At 44.0% G+C, this 20,259-nt stretch overlaps 1 protein-coding gene across 8 annotated transcripts in view; it reads right to left on the reverse strand.

Moving 5' to 3' along the window:
- The window catches only part of LOC147732730 (NXPE family member 4-like), a 572,962-nt gene that overhangs the window by 229,803 nt on the left and 322,900 nt on the right, over nt 1–20,259 (reverse strand). For 5 of the 8 annotated variants that reach the window (XM_086957290.1, XM_086957285.1, XM_086957287.1 and 2 more), the window contains one exon: nt 5,229–5,296. The exons of the other annotated variants lie outside the window; for them this stretch is intronic. The gene's annotated coding sequence lies outside the window, so the exon portion shown is untranslated. The remainder of the gene's footprint in view (nt 1–5,228; nt 5,297–20,259) is intronic. 8 annotated transcript variants of the gene reach the window in all.

Consider the following 20,259-nt stretch of genomic DNA (forward strand, 5'->3'; position numbering starts at 1 on the left):
ACTAACATCACCTGATCTTTAGGATCCTTGGCACTTAAGCATGATACCAAGATCACGTTGATGTCTCCATCCTAATAAGTTGTCACCTCTCTCAGCTATGTACATCTTTCCTACAGTACATCTATCCTTAAATTGAACAGGGGCTTCCAAATACCCAAGAACTTTAATCTTAGCTCCCCCATAACTGACAGGGTTTATGTCAGGAGGAGACAGCCTTATATTGTCCAAACCCACAACCTCGTCCCATTGCTTATTTCCAATCATCGTAAATGGAGATCCAGAATCAGCTAAAACAACAAACTTGAACTTATCCACTGATATATCACACTCAGGCATTGACAATTTGTCACCTTCTACCTTACCATCACTCTCATTAAGATTTAAAATAATAGTGTGTACAACTTCAGTTCGTTTCTCCACTGCTTTGGTAGGCCTACATACTCGAGCATAATGCCCTTTAACTCCACATTTCATACATATTGATTACCTGGATTAACACTGAAGAAAATTTGAAAAATGTGAAAAGCTTCCACATCTGAAACATTTGGGTTTCGGTAAGTCTTTAGAATTTTTGTCATTGCTACTTCCATAAGAGGGAGTGGAACCGGAACAATCAGATTTAGCTGGATAACTTTTAACAAATGTGTAACAACAACACCCTAACTTTTAACAAAACCACAACTACGTGGTTCTCTGTCAGACAGTTTAGACTTTTCTATTGGCGTCAGTGTAATAAAGTTGTCTTCAAATATTTAGGAGGAAATGTTGTTTATTGAAGGTTAGTAGTCCATCATCACCAACAGTCAAGTCCAGTTCCAAGCCCAAGCTCAAGTGCAGTCCGCTTGATCCAGTGCATTCCAATGACATAGTCAAAGTTCTAGATATTACCAATTCTAGGCATCAGTAAGTAAAATACAACACAAACCCAGCCCAGAGCTGCCATGAATCTCTGCTGCCCTTCTCTCCCCTGCGCCATAAATCTGAGTTGTCCCTGTCAGTGCTGAAACCAGAGGACCCCGGTTTCAAACAGTTTCTCTGTCAGATGGCTCAGCGGGCAATAAGTCACTCCCAGCACTCTTCTCTTTCATGTCAACTTCTCTGGCTTTCTCCTCTTTCCACCAGGGTAAGAACAGGTTTTCCCTGGTCTTAATTTTGACGCTGCCCCATATTTACGCCAACCTTGTAAATAGGAGGCAGCGTCAAAATCAATGGGTGTTTCAGTGAGACGCCCATCACAACACCCATTGCCCTCCCCTTTCACACTAAGGGGGGGAATGTACAATGAAGTGGCTGGGCATGTCGTTAGCGTCCTGGGCTTACCGACACAGTCCGCCTCTTTGGAAACGCAAGGCTGCACCATATTTACAAGAATGTGGTGCAACCCTTGCATTTCCTCCTGCGATGGTGCTAAGTTTTACAACTTAGCGCCCAAGCAGGCACCCTTGCACCAGAGTGCAAGGGTGTCTGTGTGAAGGGGAGGATTGGTTATGTGTAGGAAGGTGTCCCTTCCTGCACATAAACAATCCTAAAATGCCATTTTGTAAGTTTCATGTGTGCTACTTCATGCAGCACACATGAAAGTTACAAAATAGTTTTTTTTTTAAAGGTTGTTTATGTACAGGAAGGGACATCTTCCTGTACATAAACAAACCATGGCATTTTGCTTTCTCCATGTGTGCTGCACAAGACTGCATACATGGAAAAAGCAAAAATTAGGAGAAAAATTAATTTCTCCTCGTTTCGCCTATTGAAGACCAGGATTTTTCTGGTCTTAATTTTGGCCTTGCCTCCTATGTACGCCACCCTTGTACATAGGGGGCAGCGTCAAATACAATGGGTGTTGCAGTGGAACGCCCACCACAACACCCACTGCACGCCCCTTTCACGCTAAACATAGCATGAAAGTGTGCCTTATGTACAAGGCAGCGTTAAACCACTTACAGTGGCTTAACGCTGCCTTGTACATAAGGCAAGGCCCCTTTCACTAGGGGAACGTCACAAAAAGTGACATTCACATGGCGATAGGGGCTTGTACATATGCCTCTAAGTATAGTGTGAAAGGGGGCCTTGTAAATAAGGCAAAGCCCCTATCGCCACAACGTCGTGGAAAGTGACGTTTGGGTGGCAATAGGGGCTTGTAAATATGCCCCATAATGTCTTATTTTTGGGGAAGTGAAGGAGCTCTACTAGCATAGCGAGCGTAAGAACTAGAGGGCTTGTAACATAAGCATTATTTACTGTGTGTTATGACAAGGCAGTTAGACACCACAAATAAAATCAAAGGGAGCAATCCAAATAGGGAAAAATAATTTTACCTACAAAGAGAACATATTTTTTACCATTGTAAAGTTGCTAGTTTTTTTGCATCGAAAACATAGCGGTAATTTGTGCAATTGAAAAGTTTCGTAGACCACTATGGCACTAAGACACTGAAAAAACGTATGTGTTCCAACACTTAAAACTTTAAAGACCGGTTACGCACTTTACCTTATTTATTAAATGGTAGGCGCTCTGCAGTTGTGACAGTTCAGTTAAACCCCGGGCTTATAAGCAATCACAGCAGGCAGAAATGTCAATCTATTGTGCTTGCTGAAATGGGGAAGCGTGTGAAAGTGCAGTTAATCTCCGGGGCAACCAAAAGCCCCAGCAAACACCCAAGCAAATGCCCTACAGTTGTAGAAGTGAGAGAACGCTGCTCCTTTTGTGAACGTGCAAAGTAACCGGCTTGTAACAAATAGTTTTTGGTGTGCGTTGTGAGCCTGCAGTTAAACCCCAGGGCGTGTAAACAGTCACCCCACAGCAGAAACATAACTTTGACAGCTTATACTAGTATAGAGGAAGCGTGTTGCTGCCGGGGCTGCAAGACCACAAATAATTAGAACTGGAGCGCTCCAGCAGGGAAAATGTATTTTACCTGCATTACCAATATATTTAAAAACATTGTTAATTTGATAGTTGTAGCGTATGATGGAGCATTGTAATCACTTAGGGGTTGGGGGGTGAAAAATCTCCACACTCACACCTCAAAAATAGTCATCCGTAACTGTAAAACTCCCCGCAAGCATAAAACACAATCCATTGCAGTTATGGAAGAGAGGGAGCGTGTTATGTTGTAGTCACACATGGAGACCCACTGTAAACTGAAAACAAAATATATTGTAGTTGGGGAAGCATGAGCGCTAGTATGGTGCACTAAGACCCTGTTTTTTTTTAATTAGAAACCACCAGAAACATACCCATGCACACAGAAAAGAGCCTTGATTATATTTGGGCACGTGAGAGTGTTACTGCCTTAGCGAGGGTATGAGCTGATTTGCTTGTAACATTCTACTGTAATTGCATTTATATAGCGCTTACTACCCCTAAAGAGGCGTCGGAGCGCTTTTTCGGCGAGTAGCATGCTACTCTGGAACCCATAAGATTGTCAGTGAAACCAAGAGTTCACGCAAACACAAAAAGATAACCTTATAGTTGGAGACCTGAGGACGTGTGAAAACTTACCGTATTCTGAAAAGTAAAGTTATCAAATGAATATCGATTTGGGTAAGTGTAAATGTATGTAAAATGTTATGGTTCACTTACATCCCGGTGCAGTTGAAAATCTATCGTAAAAACACCCATAAATTAAAATATTCCACTGTGTTCAGGGAAATAGATTGCTGTTAATGTTATCGCTAACATTAAACAAAATTTATGATGGTGGAGGAAGTGGGAGAGCGGGTTTGGTGCAGTTAGACATCTTTTGGAAGGTAGCGCGTCAATGGGGCAACTGTATTTTACCTGCATTACCAATATCATTTTTATCCTAAATGAGATAGGAGTAGTGTGTTATAGTGCAGTAACAGCCAGGAGCGGGTGATAATTTATTGTACACACATGCATAAAATACATTAATCCATTTTGTTTGTGGAAATAGGTTGCTGTCAAACTTATCGCAAATATAAATCCAAATCCATTATGGTCGGTTACAAATGGGGGTGGGGTCGCACACTACTCACACACTGGCGGTGTCGCCCCTAAGGACTCTGGTCAATGTAGTAAAGGGCTGACGAGCCTGGGATCCCGCACCTACGCGCCTGTGTGGTACTATACCTGGCAGATATTGGCAGCCATCGGCAACCCCAGAACACTGCCTATCCCTGCTGACGAGGGGTGATACCCCGAAACACGTGTCCAGGGATGGCGAAGACAGCGAAGATCGAAAGGTGATGCATCGCGGACACATAACTGCATTGACCAGAGTCCTTAGGGGCGACACCGCTGGTGTGTGAGTAGTGTGCGACCCCACCCTCATTTGTAACTTTAAAGCTCCCTTGAGCAGCGGGCTGACAAGCCTGGGATCCTGCACCTACGTGCCTGTGTGGTACTATACCTGGCAGATATTGGCAGCCATCGGCAACCCCAGAACACTGCCTATCCCTGCTGACGAGGGGTTATACCCCGAAACACGTGTCCAGGGATGGCGAAGACAGCGAAGATAGCAGAAGATCGAAAGATGATGCATCGCGAACACATTACTACATTGACCAGAGTCCTTAGAAGCGACACCGCCGGTGTGTGAGTAGTGTGCGACCCCACCCCCATTTGTTCCATTATGGTCGGTGAAGCAGAAGCGCGTGTCTTATTGCAATTACACATGGAGATCCATTGCAAATGGAAAAGATCATTTATTACAGTTGAGGGAAGTATGAGAGCGTTTTATCTTGCACTAAGACCCAGACTGTGATCAAAACTTAACAGAAACACAAAACTAAATGCCTATGAGAGCAAGTCATGATGCACGTAGATTCTGTTGCTGATGACAGCATAACAAAGGCCAACTAAAATGCATAACGATGGAGGAATTTAGAAACATTTACGAATGGAAGCGCAAACAAAAGATAACAAGCATTGGCATAGCCAATAGGTCTCGCCTCTGGGAACTTATAAGTGTTTAGCCATGCAACACTTGATGTTGTTGCACCAAGGATATTGTGCTGGATAACTAAACACCTATAAGGTCCCAAAGGCGAGACCTATTGGCTATGCCAATGCTTGTTGGTACTTGTTCTTCCATGACCAGAGCCATTCCAGGAGAGTCTTGGGTTTCTTCCACAAAAGCTAATTAAATTCATGGGGCCCTGGAGGAAATCTGACCTGTCCACCACAATCAACAATAATCGAGCCATTAGGGCTCTCCAGAAGTGCACCAATCATTCCATTTCACTGTTTGATTGCAACGCACTTACCCCGCTTTCCAGCGGACTGTCTATCCACCCAAGCTCGCCTTGCACCGATATCGAATCCAGGAGCGTTACTGCAAAGGAAAATGAAAGAGAATATGATGAATGACACTTCTGAGAATGAACAGCGTTTAATGGGAGGTAAAGCGGCCTAGTACATGGATGTCCAGCATAGGCCCAAGAGGGCCAAGCCCATTCACAATTTTCAGGCGAGGCACATATGATACATTTGCACACATTTATTGTTAACGAAACTCAATCACAGAGTCAGTGGTTATTCAGAAAAGCTGGCACGGATCTGACATTCATGGACTCCTAAATGAGTGGATAATTTGGTGGTTTTAAACCCACCTTTGGAGCTAGAGTAAACACTTTATAAGTCTAGACACACTGCTTAAATTCCCTGTTCCCGAAATTTCAAGTATGCTTAGTGTTTTAAAAATGTCGATATGTATAAGTGAAGCAAATGTAATGTATTGTGATTTTTAGGGCTCGGCCTACGTCACCACTGCGTAGCAGTGGGGCGGAGCTTCGAGCCGTAGAGTTCTGGGGCTCAGAATCGTGTAGCAAAAATTCTTCAGTGCGCGAGATTGTTGGTAGTTATTTTTGGCAGCTGCATTGTAATTGGTGTTCGCAGTGCCGTCTTTCTAGTAGGCTTAATGCGATAGGCCACATATAATTTTCGTGAGCCATTTCCTGCATTTTCTGTGTGGGTATGCGCACAGCAGTCCATTAATTTCAATTAGGAGCTGTCAGAGAGCCGGTGTAATGGAATGCAGATGCTGTGGGCGCGTTCACCATTCTGCAGTGCGTTTGGTGGGCGCGCGTTCGTCTGCATCGCAGAACAAACGTGGTTCCCAACGGCGCGGTATCTGCAGATAACAGCAGCTATCTCCTCCAAATAAAGATAGGCAGGAACAGACTCACAAAAATGACTGTTTGCTCTGCACTTGGCAAACTCAGGCTTTTGGGGATTGGTTAGTGGTAACAATATCACAACCATACCAAGTGCACAGCCAATGTTTACGTTATTTCCCCCTATATAATAATTCTTCTGATTCAATCTTTATGTTAGATTCTCATATTTATTCTGAGATCTTATTTCACATGAATTGCTCCAAAATATATGTCAATGCATTCTTTTTTCTAACTTAGCACAGTGTATTTCAGTACATGAAACTCATAATCAGAAAGTTCTTTGTTAACATAATACATTCATAACAAATGATCGGCGATTGCTGAATTTGTTGGCCCGATGCATTTCGGGACCAGCGTCCCTTCTTCGGGGGCCTCTGTGAAAGAAATGATATATATATTACTTTCTGCTTGCTTTTCTTAATTTAGCCACTACTCAGTGTTGAGTACCACACTCCTCTCTTCCAATCAATTCCTATCTCTAAATACATTTGAACAAACAATACAGACTAACACATAACTATTCAGTAACAGTGTTACTTTCTCCGGTAGTTAGGGTAGAGGAACGAAAAAAATTATTATACATGCATACTAATTCCTTAATGTATGTTTATACTTTCTGTACAGATAATCAATTTGATAACTCAGTTAGTAAATAAAACTCACTCACATATGTGTTGCAACCGTTTGAATGAACCTCACTGTTTAAATGAATGGAGCTGAACCGTGTCACTACTCTGTAATGGATAGAAAACATTATCCATGAAAAACTCTGTAATATAAGGATCATGGTGGGTATTGAGAATGACTGTGGTGAGAAAACGGACAATTACCTGCTCTTCGAGATCAAAAGAACAACATGTCTGAAAAACAATAAGAAACCCATATTAAAAACCGGGTCTTAAAAAGCGCTCAGACACAGTGTAACCAAACACGAGGATAATGCGTGCTTACCGATAGTTTGTAGAACGCGTTCAAAAAGATCTTTCTTAGCCGTGCTTCGCGATCGATATGGTGTAAGTGGAATTGAAATGCTCGCGGGTTTTTAAATAACGCGATTGCTAGATATTGCGGAAAACAAAAACGGACTGTCCATTCGAAAGAAGGAAGAAGTGTCAGCCATATTTGGAAGGGGTGAATGCAAAGTAAATACCCACTCTTTGATGTCGGGTTTTTTTAGAGTAAGCTGAGATATGCCTCTCTTTAGTTGTATTACAATGTCGGTGTAGCCATGATCGAGAGAGGATCACGAAAAATGAATACTGCTAGTTCTATGTATCACGATCATAGGGTGAGACATATTGATCCTGTGAGATGAAAAGAAGAAGGACTGTTAAAACGGTCAGCAACTTGTCGGCCATATTGAAATGGGGTATTTCAATCTACCGGAGTACATATGCAAATAATGAGAGCTGGGGTAGCGAAGCTACAAGTGTAAATAATCTCGAAGAGATTATGTTTGTGGAAAAAAGGAGGCATCGGAGTGTCTACATGGTTGTGTTCAGGAGACAAGACAGACATGACAATTCAACTAAGCTGGAAGTCAGTGTGGATCCTTAAATGTACAAGTATATACAAGGAGACTATACAAAAAAGACTTTCAATTCATTGCCTACGTTGTTACCTAAATTGCTTCACCATTATATACACATCAAAAACATCCTGACCATATGCAGTTTAGGTTAGTCCCATTTTACTAACGTGATCATAAAAAACATCCTAAATCCAGTTTGTCATTCAAACCCATCGGTTCCATTGTTTGAAATTTTTTAATTAACATAACTTCCCTTTGAGATATAAGTTTCTGGCTGTCCGTTCCCTCTCTTTGGTCTATTTTTTTCTAAGGCCATGAATCGTACTTGAGAGATGTTATGGTTCTGGGTTATCCAATGAGCTGCCAGATTGGATTTCATGTTTTTGTTACGTATCATGCTTTTGTGTTCTCCTATCCTTATTTTTAACTTCCTCTCTGTTTTGCCTATGTACATTAGGCCGCACTGGCATTTTATGCAGTATAGTACAAAGTTCGAGTTGCAGTCTGCTGTCAGTTTAAGTTTGATTTTTTCTCCGGTCCTGGGATGGGTAACAAAATCTTGTTGCATTACATTGTTGCAATGAACACAGTTGTTACATTTGCGCATCCCCTTGTGATTGATGTTGTTTGGTTTGGTCATCATTTTTAGGTATTCTTGTAAGTTGCGACTTCTGGTATATGTAAATAGCGGTTTGGATTCAAAAATGTTGTGAAAATCCTCATCATTTTCTAAAAGTTCCCATCTTTTACTGATGATTTTCCTTATGTTGACTGCTCGTGTTGAAAATTTAGATACGAACACGCTACGGTTAGTATTGGTGATTTTGTTTTTGCTTATCAGTAGGTTTTCACGATTGATCGCCTTAATGCGTATTTCAGCTTTTTCTATACATGTGGTGGGATAACCTCGTTCCATGAATCACTTCTTTAGTCTTTGCATATCCTCATCATGTGCTCCTGGAGTGGAACATATTCTTTTGCTCCGTATCATTTGTGAAAACGGCAAATTTTCAATAAGTTTAGGAGAGTGAAAGCTCTGGTATAATAGAGTATTGTTTCTGTCAGTGGGTTTCACATAGGTTTTGGTAGAAAATGTTTCATCTTTTTTTGTTATTTTTACATCCAGAAATATTATTTCTGTGGTACTGATTGAGTGTGTGAATTGGATTCTGGCATTTTTTTCATTAAGTTCCTTTATGTTTTGCTCCAAGTTTTCACAAGAATCATCCCAGATTAGAACAATGTCATCAATGAAGCGTTTATATAGAATTAGGTGATCCGACCATTTGGTGTCTGAAAGAATGTGCAGTTCCTCGAATTGGGCCATGAAAATGTTCGCGTAGGTTGGCGCACCTCCAAAACCCATGCTGGTTCCTCTTATTTGTAGAAAGAAGTCATCTTTGTACTTGAAATAGCTGTGTTGGAGGCAAAATGTTAAGAGCTCTAGTAGTAGAATTTGATTGGCTCCTATGTTTTCCATCTGTAATAGTGCCCATTCTATTGCTTCAATGCCTTCTTTCAGCGGGATCGACGTGTACAAAGATGTCACGTCAATCGTGCACATGATCCAATGTTGGCTGTTGTTAAGATCCAAATTATTAAGCTGATTCAAAAAATCTGTAGTGTCTTTAATGGTGGTTTTCCAATTTAGAACAAAATTTTGAAGAAAGAAATCAATGTATGTACCCAATGGTTCAAATAGCGATCCTACGCCTGAGACGATGGGTCTGAAGGGTGGATCATATAGATTCTTGTGTACTTTTGGTAACATGTACAAATGCGGTCTCTCTGGGTTTTGTTTGGTCAAAAATTTCTCTGTTTTGGTAGAAATCCAATCCATATCTTTTGCGTGATTCAAGATTTTTCCAAGGGTTGACATTATTTCTTGAGTTGGATCTTTTTCCAAACGTAGATACGTGGTCTCATCAGCTAAATGTTCCATAACCTTCCTGTTGTAGTGTTCAGTGTTCATTATGATGAGGGCTCCCCCTTTATCTGCTCGTTGGAATGTTAGTTCCTTCTGATTAGATAATTTCTGAAGTATGTTTCTTTCTTTTTTGGAAAAATTGGTTTTCTGCTTGGCTTGAAAGTCGAGTTTGTGAATGTCCAGCAGAACAAGTTTTTCAAATAAATCCAGTGTTTTGTGTGATACTGGAGCTACAAAATTGCTTTTGGGTTTGAATTCCACATATTCCTTGTTCGCTAGAGGTTGTTGTTCAATGATGACATTTGCAAAGAAGTGTTTCAGTCTGATATTTCTCATGAACTTATAAAATGCTATTTCTGTTTCAGCCAAATTAGATTGATATGTGGGAACAAAAGAAGTACCTTTGTTCAAAAAAAAATTCCACGTAATCACATTACTGCATTCTCCTGAACACAACCATGTAGACACTCCGATTCCTCCTTTTTTCCACAAACATAATCTCTTCGAGATTATTTACACTTGTAGCTTCGCTACCCCAGCGCTCATTATTTGCATATGTACTCCGGTAGATCGAAATACCCCATTTCAATATGGCCGACAAGTTGCTGACCGTTTTAACAGTCCTTCTTCTTTTCATCTCACAGGATCAATATGTCTCACCCTATGATCGTGATACATAGAACTAGCAGTATTCATTTTTCGTGATCCTCTCTCGATCATGGCTACACCGACATTGTAATACAACTAAAGAGAGGCATATCTCAGCTTACTCTAAAAAAAACCGACATCAAAGTGTGGGTATTTACGTTGCATTCACCCCTTCCAAATATGGCTGACACTTCTTCCTTCTTTCGAATGGACAGTCCGTTTTTGTTTTCCGCAATATCTAGCAATCGCGTTATTTAAAAACCTGCGAGCATTTCAATTCCACTTACACCATATCGATCGCGAAGCACGGCTAAGAAAGATCTTTTTGAACGCGTTCTACAAACTATCGGTAAGCACGCATTATCCTCCTGTTTGGTTACACTGTGTCTCAGCGCTTTTTAAGACCCGGTTTTTAATATGGGTTTCTTATTGTTTTTAAGACATGTTGTTCTTTTGATCTCGAAGAGCAGGTAATTGTCCGTTTTCTCACCACAGTCATTCTCAATACCCACCATGATCCTTATATTACAGAGTTTTTCATGGATAATGTTTTCTATCCATTACAGAGTAGTGACACGGTTCAGCTCCATTCATTTAAACAGTGAGGTTCATTCAAAAGGTTGCAACACATATGTGAGTGAGCTTTATTTACTAACTGAGTTATCAAATTGATTATCTGTACAGATAGTATAAACATACATTAAGGAATTAGTATGCATGTATAATCATTTTTTTCGTTCCTCTACCCTAACTACCGGAGAAAGTAACACTGTTACTGAATAGTTATGTGTTAGTCTGCATTGTTTGTTCGAATGTATTTAGAGATAGGAAATGATTGGAAGAGAGGAGTGTGGTACTCAACACTGAGCAGTGGCTAAATTAAGAAAAGCAAGCAGAAAGTAATATATATATCATTTCTTTCACAGAGGCCCCCGAAGAAGGGACGCTGGTCCCGAAATGCATCGGGCCAACAAATTCAGCAATCGCCGATCATTTGTTATGAATGTATTATGTTAACAAAGAACTTTCTGATTATGAGGTTCATGTTCTGAAATACACTGTGCTAAGTTAGCAAAAAGAATGCATTGACATATATTTTGGAGCAATTCATGTGAAATAAGATCTCAGAATAAATATGAGAATCTAACATAAAGATTGAATCAGAAGAATTATTATATAGGGGGAAATAACGTAAGCATTGGCTGTGCACTTGGTATGGTTGTGATATTGTTACCACTAACCAATCCCCAACAGTTTTGATAATCTCAGGGACAGGCAGCCCAGAGCTACCAAGTAGCACGCAAAAGAAGGACAATAACTTTGACGGAAGTTACAAGCCAAACTATTAAACACAAAGTAACAGGAGTGCTTAAGACCTACCCTACAATTTTGAATAAACTCAGACTTTTCCCAGAGTTGACCGTGGAACTTCTTGTAAACTAAAGCCTGGGATGTACTGTGTGCAATCTAATGCGGGCTGGTGAAGCACACTTTATCCAAGAGATATCGAGGCACCCTCACAGGCGTTGGTCATGACAGAATATAAACACACACATTGCTGCTTATCACAGCTCCTGCTTGGGGACGGGGCATATCTTTTAATAAGTAATATTAATAATGGGCAGTTATATGATGCACTGCAAGGCGTGGCTTGTCTTTTAGCAACAAAATAACATGGGTTGTTCTTGAGCAACACGGAAGTACCTCTTTTATCACACTTGTAAGGATGGAAGACTGCCTCAGCCCTGCCAAGTGTAAACCTGTGTTTAGAACTTTGCATAACCAAAAGAAATGGCCTATTGGCATATGCACGTGGCTTGTACCTCTGGCATTCACACTTTACCCATAAATAGTGCGATTCTTTGTAGACCCCATGTATCCAGCGACCAGCTAAGGTGCAAAGTAATCGCCCATGCAACTTCACAAGTTTTTTTCTCAGACTCGCTACCTATCTGTCGCAGACAACATTGTAATCATTACTTTAACAAATGCTTAGACTATGCCTTGGGTCTGCTCCTTGTGTATTGCAATGGCTTTCCTCCCCATCACTCTGTTTGTCCCGCCCCTGGAGCATTTAGATTTCACTATGATTTTTAATTGGATCAGTGCATCTTTCTAGTGGTGACATCATAAATGAATTCTTCATTTGGATTCTTTCTGTGCTATTTGAGATTTATCATTTCATAGGTGTGCATGTTACGATCATTCCCCTCTCTCTCTATCTCTCTATATATATGGTTTGTGAGTTCTCTCTTTCCGTCTATCCCTCCCCAACCTTCCATCCAGCCAGTCAACTTTTTTAGGGCTCGGCCTGCGTCACCACTTCGTCAGTGAGTGCAGAGTGAGTGCGAGCGTGACAGTGAGTGCAGAGTGACAGTGAGTGCAGAGTGACAGTGACTGCAGAGTGACAGTGACTGCAGAGTGACAGTGAGTGCAGAGTGACAGCAAGTGACAGTGAGTGCAGAGTGACAGTGACTGCAGAGTGACAGTGAGTGCAGAGTGACAGTGAGTGCAGAGGGACAGCAAGTGACAGTGACTGCAGAGTGACACTGACTTCAGAGTGACAGTGACAGTGACTGCAGAGTTACAGTGACTGCAGAGTGACAGTGACTGCAGACTGAGTGCAGAGTGACAGTGAGTGCAGAGTGACAGTGACTGCAGAGTGACAGTGAGTGCAGAGTGACAGTGATTGCAGAGTGAGTGCAGAGTGACAGTGAGTGCAGAGTGACAGTGATTGCAGAGTGACAGTGAGTGACAGTGAGTGTAGAGTGACAGTAAGTGTAGAGTGACAGTGATTGCAGAGTGACAGTGAGTGCAAAGTGACAGCGAGTGACAGTGAATGTAGAGTGACAGTGAGTGTAGAGTGACAGTGAGTGCAGAGTGACAGCGAGTGCAGAGTGACAGTGAGTGCAGAGTGACAGTGAGTGCAGAGTGAGTGCAGAGTGAGAGTGAGTGCAGACTGAGTGCAGTCACAGTGAGTGCAGAGTGAGAGTGAGTGCAGACTGAGTGCAGAGTGACAGTGAGTGCAGAGTGACAGCAAGTGACAGTGAGTGAAGAGTGAGTGCAAGAGTGACAGTGAGTGCAGAGTGAGTGCGAGAGTGACAGTGAGTGCAGAGTGAGTGTGAGAGTGACAGTGAGTGCAGAATGAGTGTAGAGTGACAGTGAGTGCAGAGTGAGTGTAGAGTGACAGTGAGTGCAGAGTGAGTGTAGAGTGACAGTGAGTGCAGAGTGACTGCAGAGACAGTGTGTAAGGGTGCAGGGTGCACATTATGTGAGTGTGCAGAATGAGTGTGCAGGATAAACAGTGTGTGACTATGCAGGGTGACATTGGGAGTGTGCGGGTGAGCAGTGTGTGAATGTGTAGGGGCAGTGTGTGAGTGTGCAGAAAACACCACACACACATACACCACACACACATACCACACACACACACCACACACACATACACCACACACACATTACACACACACAAACCACACACCTCACTCTCTCAACACCACACACTCGTCACCACTCACCATAACACAGTCACCACCACACTCACTCCCCAGGCTCACCCCCACAGACTCACCACAACACACTCACCACTACACAGAAAACAACACACACAACAACACACCCCCAGCCGTCAATGAATGCTTTCACCATGCACAAACACCAACAACCATCAATGTACGCTTTCACCAAAAACAAACACGACCAAGCATCAGTGCTGCTAAACACCCACGCACACAACAAACAATGTCAGTGCAACTTTCACTAAACACACACACACACCAACAGCTGACAGTACACCAGCCACTCTTTCAATTGGCACAATCATCAGCAGCTGTCAGTGCACATTACCATTTACAATGCCATTATCTCAAACTCAAACAAACCCGAGCCCTAATGCATTCCTAATGCTTGTGATTGCTGGAGTCATCACCTGCACGACTGCTCCATGTAACCTTGATTCAACACACTGCACTGCTTTGTTAATATGTTCACTGTACCTTGTAGAACTGCTTTACTTGTAAACGGATACATTTGTTCTCACCAGAGGGGCTGTTATGTTTACATTGAATATTTAGTAGGCCTAGCAAATGTTTTACATACACAAAAAATCTACCCTGTGCCAAAAAATATAGTTCTGACAGGATTTTAATGAAAGTAATAAACCTGGGTCTCCACAAACATGCCAGAAGGGAAAATAGGGGAGGCCGGGGCCAGTTCTGTACCGTGGTAGATGTATTTTGTAGCACGTTTTCTACAAGCACGAGACGCAAAGAGGCGCTGCCCCAAAAGTAGTTGCAAACCCTTGGAAGGAGCTATTTCCAATAATCATACCTATACCTAAATATAAAGGCCTACTCCAGCAGTATGAGCTCCACTCCCAGCTCCGGCTTTACTCCTACATTACATTTACCACAAAAAAGCACTATCGTTTTGCACTTTTGCTTAGTGTGGGCCTGTGCACGATGTATGCCTTTGCAAGATTGTTTAGTTGTCTTCCTTCCTATTTTTGGTGCAAGGTGTAGGCTTACAGGGATAGGTTGCAAGTAATACCAGTGAAAAGAATTTCGTCAGATGCGATATTATTTTGTGAAAATTGCACTTATTCTGTGAAAAATAACTGAAACGTTCGCGCGCCCCTAACTTTGTGGCATGTTCTGCCTTATGTGTTACATGAAAAAAGCATTTTAATTGATAGCGCCTTTTACGAGACGTGTTCTAGCAGCAAACCCCTGAGGTAAATCCGAAAGTTCTGGGCGCTCTGTCCTCTGTAATGACTTCAGCATTTTCTGCCCCAGGTCTGCTTATTACCGCCGTCTTTTTAGGTCTCGTAGAGAGACCTAATACCGCCCATCCACAAAGCTGACTTTTACAATGAGGATTTTCAACAGTTCATGTGAATCCCAATCACGTGACCTGCTCTCATGCACAAACCTTCCCCCTGCCAGCAGCCTTTCTCCCTTCACAGCCATCTGTTCCTCTCTCCCCGCCCCCCGCCGTCACTTATTCACGGCCGCAGGCCGTCCTAATTGCTTTTTTATCTCAGCCTGGCTACTTCAAAGGGTTCGGGTTTGGCTGCCCAGCCCCCTGCAATGCCGAGAGCTTCTTTTGCGTTTCTGAGTGCTCTCTCTCCCTGCTTCGGTCTGGGCCAGTAGATAATCACTTGTGCACGGATCTAGCTCTCTGACTCCCCCCGCCGTCACTTATTCACGGCCGCGGGCCGTGACTCGTTTTATTGCTTGTTTTCTTCTTGTTTCATTTCGCGGCCGATTTTCGTTTCTAATGCTGCCGCTAATGCTTGTCTCTCTCTCACTTTATCTTCCTCTCCCTTGTCCGTTCACCATGTCTCTCTTTCTTCCTACCTACAGGGCATTACTTTTCGAGGCTCACCTAGTCTTTTCTTTCCCAGCCACTGTTCCCAGCTGCACGCCTCTAAACCTAAGCATTGCATTCTGTTCCTCACTGCGAGTAGCAGATGCTGCAATAAACGCACCTTGATCCTGTTCTGCACACACCCGCTCACTCTCTCTGACCAGAATGACAAATGTCAACTCGCATATGCGTCTCTGGTCTATCCTTCGGCAGCATCAGACGCGTCACCTGCCTTCAAATCACCTGCCTTCAAATCCCAAATCTGTCTTATCTTTCAGTCTGGAGATCTGCTTTCTCAGGTCGTGGCATGCTACCCTTGGGAGTTCCTTTGCTCGCTGTTTTGTGTCAAGGTGCGTGAGTTTGGCTGCTCTGTGTGCCTTTGATTTCCTCGGGCATTGTTCGAGCATGCTGCGGCTGTCGGCGCTTCCTCCATGCAGAGCGTAGTTTGAGATGCGAGGAACGCACGCTGTTGGCCATTGTGTTATTTATGAGTTGGGTGTCACGGATCAGCTGGCAGACGGCATCCTCACAGAACTTACGTTTTAATACCCCCTCTCTGTACCTTTTGCTCTTATCATCGAATGGTGAGGTGGATAACTCAGGCAGGAGATGAGAGAGAGAAAGTAGCAATTATACCATGAGTATTTCGGGCAGATTTAGGAGCGCCCCTACCCTTTCACCCTCTGAGAAATGTTGATGCTGAGATAAAGTGGCTTGTCTAAAAGCACACATTGAGTAGCGCCGTAGAAACATAACTTTAGCTCGCCCCTCCTGAGCCCAATTTATGGCCACATTTAGGTGTTGCAGATGTTTATTTTATATAGCTTGTTGTCAAAAGTTTCACCACACTACAATTGAAAAAAGAACCCCTTTATTCTTTCGAGTTTTGCTTTGCCATTTTGTTTATTAAAGTATGCTACTTTCTAAAACATCTTAGAATTTAGAGTGAAAATGACCACCTGAAATGTGGTGTTTTCACAAATCTTTCCTCACAAAAATATTGCCAGTCTTAGAACATACAACAGTGTAACATATGGGAAACCTGCAATGCTTGCTTATGTGAAAACAAGCATTAGCCAAGCAAGTAGGTCTGGCTCTTTTATATTTAAAGTGTATCTTTTCTATAGGAGAGTTTGGGTGCTGTTGTGGTTGTGTGGCAGTTTAGATGGATGAGTGGGTCAACAATCAGATGTGCGAGTGAGTGCATGTATGCAAGAATGAGTAAGTGCATGAATAAATGAGTGAGGGCATGCATGGATGGAGGGCTGGATAAGTGGTTCAAAGAATGAGCGCATGGATGGATGCTGACAGAATGTCAGGTATCAACAGTCTTATAGCGGCATGGTTCAGACTGGGTACTACAGTAACATCTGCCTGTCCTATGCAATTATCATTATACCCTATCGTTATGTCAGTCCACCCTGTGCTGATGTTATCATGTCCTGTGTTAATGCCAATATGCTCTCGGATGTTATGCTTCACAAAATAAGTATGCCATATACTGAAGTCATCATGTCCTATTAGAATGTCAGTTTGTTGTATGTGGTTAATATCTTCTATGGTTATGTCAGTCTGACCTATAGTGAAGTCATTATGTACCCACGGCCGTCCTTTCTGCCCGCCTCGCACACCACATCAAAGTGTCCAGATCACAGCCTGTCCAGCCTGTGCCTTCTCTCCCTACCCTTAATCCTGCCCCCACCACCTCTCGATATTGCTGCTTGTTTTTCGTTCGTTCTTTCTATGTTCTCTTTTATCTCTGTCTTTGCTGACCTTTTTTCCTCTCCTCCATCTTTTATTCTTTCTTCTCATCCACCCTCCTCTCTTTTCACTGTTTCCTGCATTGTCTGCCCATATTTGCTCCTATTACCCGTTCTCTATTTCTGTTCTTTTTCTTGTCCGCTCTCTCCATATACAGAATTCATTATTCTCTCATTGTCTCGTTGTTCCTTCTGCAGTCTTTCCTTATCTCAACCCATATTTCGTTTCTTTAAAGTTCCTCCCCGTTTCATGCTCCGTCTGCTCCGAAGTATAGCGCCGCGAGGGGAAGCAGTGTGCTCTATTTCAGTGTATACAGTACACTCACTCTTTCCCTCTTTCCCTGGCTCCCTCACCCCTGCTCAACTCCCCGGACCCCCCCCCCTCTCTTCAGAACCGCCCCTCCCGCTCTGCTGTAATTACTGTTCTGATGAGCTCCGTGCCCCTCCAGAATGCACAGCGAGAGCCGCCTCCGGCTCTCGTTAACACCCCTCGGTGAGACAGACAGGAGCCGAGGCTGCAGCACAGACTCAAGGGCAGGGACAGGGGAGATTGCACGCAGCTGGAGTCAGACGAGCTGCACCACCTCACCGCGGGGGGCTCCTCTATCAGCATCCACAGACCGCCCAGCCATCACCATCCACAGACCGCCCAGCCATCACCATCCACAGACCCTCCCAGCTATCACCATCCACAGACCCTCCCAGCTATCAAGATCCACAGACCGCCCAGCCATCACCATCCACAGACCTCCCAGCAATCACCATCCACAGACCACCCCAGCCATCACCATCCACAGACCCTCCAGCCATCCCCATCCACAGACCTCCCAGCCATCACCATCCACAGACCTCCCAGCAATCACCATCCACAGACCTCCCAGCAATCACCATCCACAGACCGCCCCCGCCATCCACAGACCCTCCCAGCAATCACCATCCACAGACCCTCCCAGCTATCACCATCCACAGACCCTCCCAGCTATCACCATCCACAGACCTCCCAGCAATCACCATCCACAGACCGCCCAGCCATCACCATCCACAGACCTCCCAGCAATCACCATCCACAGACCTCCCAGCCATCACCATCCACAGACCTCCCAGCAATCACCATCCACAGACCTCCCAGCAATCAGCATCCACAGACCGCCCTAAACATCACCATCCACAGACCCTCCCAGCCATCACCATCCACAGACCTCCCAGCAATCACCATCCACAGACCTCCCAGCCATCACCATCCACAGACCTCCCAGCAATCAACATCCACAGACCGCCCCAGCCATCACCATCCACAGACCCTCCCAGCCATCACCATCCACAGACCCCCCCAGCCATCACCATCCACAGACCCTCCCAGCCATCACCATCCACAGACCTCCCAGCATTCACCATTCACAGACCTCCCAGCAATCACCATCCACAGACCTCCCAGCAATCACCATCCACAGACCGCCCAGCCATCACCATCCACAGACCGCCCAGCCATCACCATCCACAGACCTCCCAGCAATCACCATTCACTGACCCTCCCAGCTATCAGCATCCACAGACCGCCCAGCCATCACATCCACAGACCTCACATCAATCACCATCCACAGACCCTCCCAGCTTTCACCATCCACAGACCACCCAGCCATCACCATCCACTGACCCTCCCAGCAATCACCATCCACAGACCGCCCACGCCATCACCATCCACAGACCTCCCAGCAATCACCATCCACAGACCTCCCAGCAATCACCATCCACAGACCGCCCCAGCCATTACCATCCACAGACCCTCCCAGCCATCACCAAACACAGACCTCCCAGCAATCACCATCCACAGACCGTCCCAGCCATCACCATCCACAGACCTCCCAGCAATCACCATCCACAGACCATCCCAGCCAGGTCTGCTGCACCTCCATCCACAGACCTCTAGACCACCAGCCCCGACAATACCATCCACAGACCCACTCACAGCCAGGAAGACTGGACCACCATCCACATGCCCCCCCTTTATCTATCTATCGCCCTGACTCTATCTATCTATTGCCCTCACTCTATCTGTCTATCGCCCTCACTCTATCTATCGCCCTCACTATCTATCTATCTCACTCTATCTATCACTCTATCTATCTATCTATCTATCTATCTATTGCCCTCACTCTATCCATCTGTCGCCCTCACTCTATCACCCTCACTCTATCGCCCTCACTCTATCTATCGCCCTCACTCTATCTATCACTCTATCACTCTATCACTCTATCTATCTATCTTTTGCCCTCACTCTATCCATCTGTCGCCCTCACTCTATCTATCGCCCTCACTCTAGCGCCCTCACTCTATCGCCCTCACTCTATCGCCCTCACTCTATCTATCGCCCTCCCTCTATCTATCGCCCTCACTCTATCGCCCTCACTCTGTCTATCTATCGCCCTCACTCTATCACTCTATCTATCTATCTATTTATCTATCTATCTATCAATCTATCTATCTATCTATCTATCTATCTATCTATCTATCTATCTTTTGCCCTCACTCTATCTATCTGTCGCCCTCACTCTATCCATCGCCCTCACTCTATCTATCTCCCTCCCTCTATCTATCGCCCTCCCTCTATCGCCCTCACTCTATCTATCGCCCTCACTCTGTCTATCTATTGCCATCACTCTATCACTCTATCTATCTATCTATCTATCTATCTATCTATCTATCTATCTATCTATCTATCTATCTATCTATCTATCTATCTATCTATCTATCTTTTGCCCTCACTCTATCTATTTGTCGCCCTCCCTCTATCTATCGCCCTCACTCTATCTATCTATCACCCTCAATCTATCGCCCTCCCTCTATCTATCGCCCTCACTCTAACTATTTATCGCCCTCCCTCTATCT

Source organism: Lissotriton vulgaris, chromosome 2_1 (genome assembly GCF_964263255.1).
Source record: "Lissotriton vulgaris chromosome 2_1, aLisVul1.2, whole genome shotgun sequence".
Classification (NCBI taxonomy): Eukaryota; Metazoa; Chordata; class Amphibia; order Caudata; family Salamandridae; genus Lissotriton; species Lissotriton vulgaris.